Here is a 5258-nt window from a genome sequence, read left to right as displayed (position 1 = left end):
GAGAGGTCAGTACCTGTGATGAATTTTTGCAAGTAATTTTGAAATCTTCATTTATTAAACATTCTCAACATGAGGGGCTTTAAGAATATCTATCTGTAGGAAGGAACTGCAGTAGCTAGTTAACATCGAAGATAGACACGGTGTTGGAGTAACTCAGTGGGTCTGGAGAAAAGGAACAGGTGACGTTTTGGGTCGGAACCTGTCTTCAGACTCCCTATTCTGTTGGTGCAGATGTGTAATCCTCTTTAGTGGTAACCATTCTGCACTCAATTAGTCCCCCCCCCCGCCCAAAGTCTGAACCTTGAATGTTTCCCAGTAAATTTACTACTGCCTGTCCACACCTGCTATATTGCCATAGCCGGAAGCCCAATCAATGAGAAGGATTCTTGGGAGAGCTCACTGCAACCAGAGGATTTATTCCTAAATGTTAAAAAAACATAAGAATATAAGAAGCAGCAGGAATAGACAATTAAGGACTTTGGGGCTGCTCTTTTATTCTGTAAGGTCCTTTTAACAAATCACCACTTTCCCGCACATGCCCCATGTCTCCCAATTCTCATATTAATCTGAACATACGAAGCAAGAGGTGCAGAAAGCTGAAAGAATCCTACTTCCTTACGTCTAAGCCCCATAGTGTTTCCCATTGCCCGCCTCCCTGCCCCTTACCCCACGAGCACTGCTCACCCCGAATTTCCAGAGGATGTCTGACTGGCTTAAACTGTATTTCCTATAATTGCCCAGGGTCAGTGTCTAAATGAGATGTGCGCCTGTCCTTGCTACTCAAACCCCTTCCTACATTGGATCCACTTTAATGATTTAATGATTCAATTATACTTTATTGTCACATTAACCTTGGTATAGTGGGACGCTTTGTTTTGTGTACAACCTGGTAAAATCAAGTAGCAGACCTTACCCAGGCAGTACATAAGTGTTACCACGTTTTGGCGACCACAAAGTTACAAAGGTTCATGGAACATTCCTGTCTACTGGCTGTGGGATGCCCAAATGCAGGGAATGCTCCTGAAAGGTGTAGGTGACGGGGTAGATCATAAGATCATAAGATCATAAGATCATAGAAACATAGAATCCCCTTAGCCACAAGGGCCACATCTAACTCCCTCTTAAATATAGCCAATGAACTGGCCTCAACTACCCTCTGTGGCAGAGAGTTCCAGAGATTCACCACTCTGTGTGAAAAAAGTTTTTCTCATCTCGGTTTTAAAGGATTTCCCCCTTATCCTTAATCTGTGACCCCTTGTCCTGGACCTCCCCAACATCGGGTACAATCTTCCTGCATCTAGCCTGTCCAATCCCTTAAGAATTTTGTAAGTTTCTATAAGATCCCCTCTCAATCTCCTAAATTCTAGAGAGTACAAACCAAGTCTATCCAGTCTTTCTTCATAAGACAGTCCTGACATCCCAGGAATCAGTCTGGTGAACCTTCTCTGCACTTCCTCTATGGCAATAATGTCCTTCCTCAGATTTGGAGACCAAAACTGTACGCAATACTCCAGGTGTGGTCTCACCAAGACCCTCCCTGCTCCTATACTCAAATCCTTTTGCTATGAAAGCTAACATACCATTCGCTTTCTTCACTGCCTGCTGCACCTGCATGCCTACTTTCAATGACTGGTGTACCATGACACCCAGGTCTCGCTGCATCTCCCCTTTTCCTAATCGGCCACCATTTAGATAATAGTCTGCTTTCCTGTTTTTGCCACCAAAATGGATAACCTCACATTTATCCACATTATACTGCATCTGCCAAACATTTGCCCACTCACCCAGCCTATCCAAGTCACCTTGCAGTCTCCTAGCATCCTCCTCACAGCTAACACTGCCCCCCAGCTTAGTGTCATCCGCAAACTTGGAGATATTGCCTTCAATTCCCTCATCCAGATCATTAATATATATTGTAAATAGCTGGGGTCCCAGCACTGAGCCTTGCGGTACCCCACTAGTCACTGCCTGCCATTGTGAAAAGGACCCGTTTGCTCCTACTCTTTGCTTCCTGTCTGCCAGCCAGTTCTCTATCCACATCAATACTGAACCCCCAATGCCGTGTGCTTTAAGTTTGTATACTAATCTCTTATGTGGGACCTTGTCGAAAGCCTTCTGGAAGTCCAGATACACCACATCCACTGGTTCACCCCTATCCACGCTACTAGTTACATCCTCGAAAAATTCTATAAGATTCGTCAGACATGATTTACCTTTCGTAAATCCATGCTGACTTTGTCCAATGATTTCACCACTTTCCAAATGTGCTGCTATCCCATCTTTAATAACTGACTCTAGCAGTTTCCCCACTACCGATGTTAGACTAACTGGTCTGTAATTCCCCGTTTTCTCTCTCCCTCCCTTCTTAAAAAGTGGGGTTATGTTTGCTACCCGCCAATCCTCAGGAACATATGTGATAGGAGTAGAATTGGGCCATTTGGCCCATCAAGTCTACTTCACCATTCAATCATGGTTGATCTATCTCTCCTTCTTAACCCCATTCTCCTGCCTTCTCCCCATAACCTCTGACACCTGTACTAATGAAGAATCTATCTATCTCTGCCTTAAATATATCCACTGACTTTAGCTCCACAGCCTTCTGTGGCAAAGAATTTCACAGATTCACCACCCTCTGATTAAAGACGGGTACACTGAGATCTTTTGGAAACTCCACAGTCCAACATTTCTAAATACTTAAAAAAAACTAAGATGGGTCGAAGACAGAGCAAAGACATATACGTGGTTCTGTGACAGAGATCTATTTGAACACTTGAGGATAAGTTGAATAATACTTGTTCAATCCTTGAACAAATAGCCACTTTCAATACTGGATCCAAAGTCATTGGCTTGAGGAAGTGGGGTGGAGTATACGCTACAGACTGCATCAATAGTTCTGAAGTGGAGATGGTCCTGAATGGACCTCCCATATGCTAAGGACATATTCCCAATCTTCCAATCTACCTCATTGAGGCCCATGCACATTTTTTATATGCACTTTCTCTCTCGCCATACCACATCATTGTGTACTTTGTTTCCTTTCTCTTTTGCACTACCAGTTGTATTTGTGGAGGGTTTTATTGTACACATACATGGAATGACTTGCCTGGATGGCATGCAAAACAAATCTTTTCACAGTTTGTTGGTACATGTGACAATAATAAACGTTGGAGTAATCGGATCAAGCGCTGCGCCTGCTGCGGGAGGAATGAGTGTGCCTGCTGTTGCTAGGGGCACTCACTAGTCTCGCTAAATGACCATTCGGGTTCTATCATACAACTGTTGTGGCTTGCGTTTGGGCCAGAGAGCAGGGGATAAAGCTCGCCGCTCAGTTGTTGACAACCTTCTAGAGAACTGTGACATACTTTGTATGCAAGAGACATTCTTAGCGAAGCAAGACTTGGACAAACTCAATTCTCTCAATGACAACTTTCATGGGGCTGGGGAGTCTACAACTGACCTTGGCATGGAAATAGTCAGAGGTAGGATACCAGGTGGTGTGGGTATTCTATGGAACAAGAAGCTTGACTCATCAGTAAATGTGCTTCGGCTTGATGCTGACTGGTGTATTGCAATACACTTTGCTCACAACAACAAGGAATTTGTTATCCTGAATGTGTACACACCCTATGAATGCCATCAGAATGAGGATGAATATTTAAATAGGCTTACTTTCATCTATTCCTTTATTCAAAACAATAATTATTGCAGTGTATATGTCATTGGGGATATGGATGCAGATATCTCAGATAGGAACTCATTATTTGCCAATCATATGGCTCAGTTCTGTCAAGATAATAATTTAATATTGTCAAGCGAAGTGGTTGTACCTACAGATAGTTATACTTATATTAGTGAGGCCTGGCACACTACATCATGGCTGGACCACTGTATTAGTACAGCTGATGCACATGCCTCATTGGGGTGTATGAGCATTCTGTACGGGGCAGCAATGACTGATCATATACCTGTTGCTATGACAATAAATGTTGAACATCTACCTGTAGTATCAAGAGATAGAATTAGCTTTAACACAGAAAACCTGGACTGGTCAACCCTCACAACGGAAGACATCTTAGCCTATTATGCCCATACAGATAAATCTTTAAGCAATATTCATCTACCTAAAGATGCAATAATGTGTTGTAATGTTAATTGTAAGGATATGAAGCATAGGAGATATATCTATTCCATGTATAATGATATAGTAAGCGCGTTATATGTAGACAGTAAGCCCTACTACAAGCATAAAAATAAGACACATAACATCAGGCCTGACTGGAATCAGTATGTAGCTGAGTATCATGCTGAGGCCCATGAAGCCACTAAATCATGGGTTATGGCAGGTAGAGCCAGACAGGGGCCTGTGTTGAGTACAAGAATCTCATTAATGCAAGATATAAATATGCCATTCGCTTCATCTGTATATATGAGCAAACTATGAGGGCTGATTCCATGGCTAAGAAGCTGCTAAGTAACAATGCTACTGATTTTTGGAAAGAAGTGAGTGCACTTAACAGCTGCAAAACCTCTACCATGTACTGTAGGGGGAATCTCCAGAACAGCTAATATCACAAAGTTATGGCGACAACATTATAGTACTTTATTCAACTGTGTCCAAGGTGATTTGTATAGGGTGGACAATATTGAGAGTAATGACTCAATGGTGATTATGTCACATGAGGTGTATCATGCCATTAACAAGCTGTCCAACAACAAAGCAAGTGGCTTGGATCATATTTCTGCTGAACATCTTAAGTATGTGAGTATAGCTCCTCTCCTTGCTATTTGTTTTACTGGCTTTATGATTCATGGCTTGTTACCAAACTCAATGTTGTCTGTCTGTTAGTGCCGGTCATTAAGGACAAAGCTGGTAAAGTAGGTAGCCTAAATAATTACAGGCCCTTAGCTTTAGCCAGCATATTGTCAAAAGTCTTAGAAAGAATTCTGCTGGATAGAGTAAATGAGTTTGTTAACCACAGATAACCAGTTTGGCTTTAAAAGCTAAACATGGCACTAACTTGTGCAGATATGCCCCAAAGGAGATTGTAAACAAGTATAGAGACAAAAACTCTTTAATTCATATGTGCTTTATTGATGCTTCCAAAGCCTTTGATCGTGTTAATGACAGAAAGCTGTTTGTTAAAATGAGTCAAAGAGGGGTGCCTAAATACATTGTTAGAATTCTGGCTTACTGGCATGCCCACCAGACTATGTAAATAAAATGGGGCACTAGGAAGCAATGTTGAGATTTAAAAAAT

The sequence above is a fragment of the Amblyraja radiata genome, unplaced genomic scaffold, assembly GCF_010909765.2.
Source record: "Amblyraja radiata isolate CabotCenter1 unplaced genomic scaffold, sAmbRad1.1.pri scaffold_660_ctg1, whole genome shotgun sequence".
In the NCBI taxonomy this organism is placed as follows: domain Eukaryota; kingdom Metazoa; phylum Chordata; class Chondrichthyes; order Rajiformes; family Rajidae; genus Amblyraja; species Amblyraja radiata.
This window is presented reverse-complemented; position numbering follows the sequence as displayed.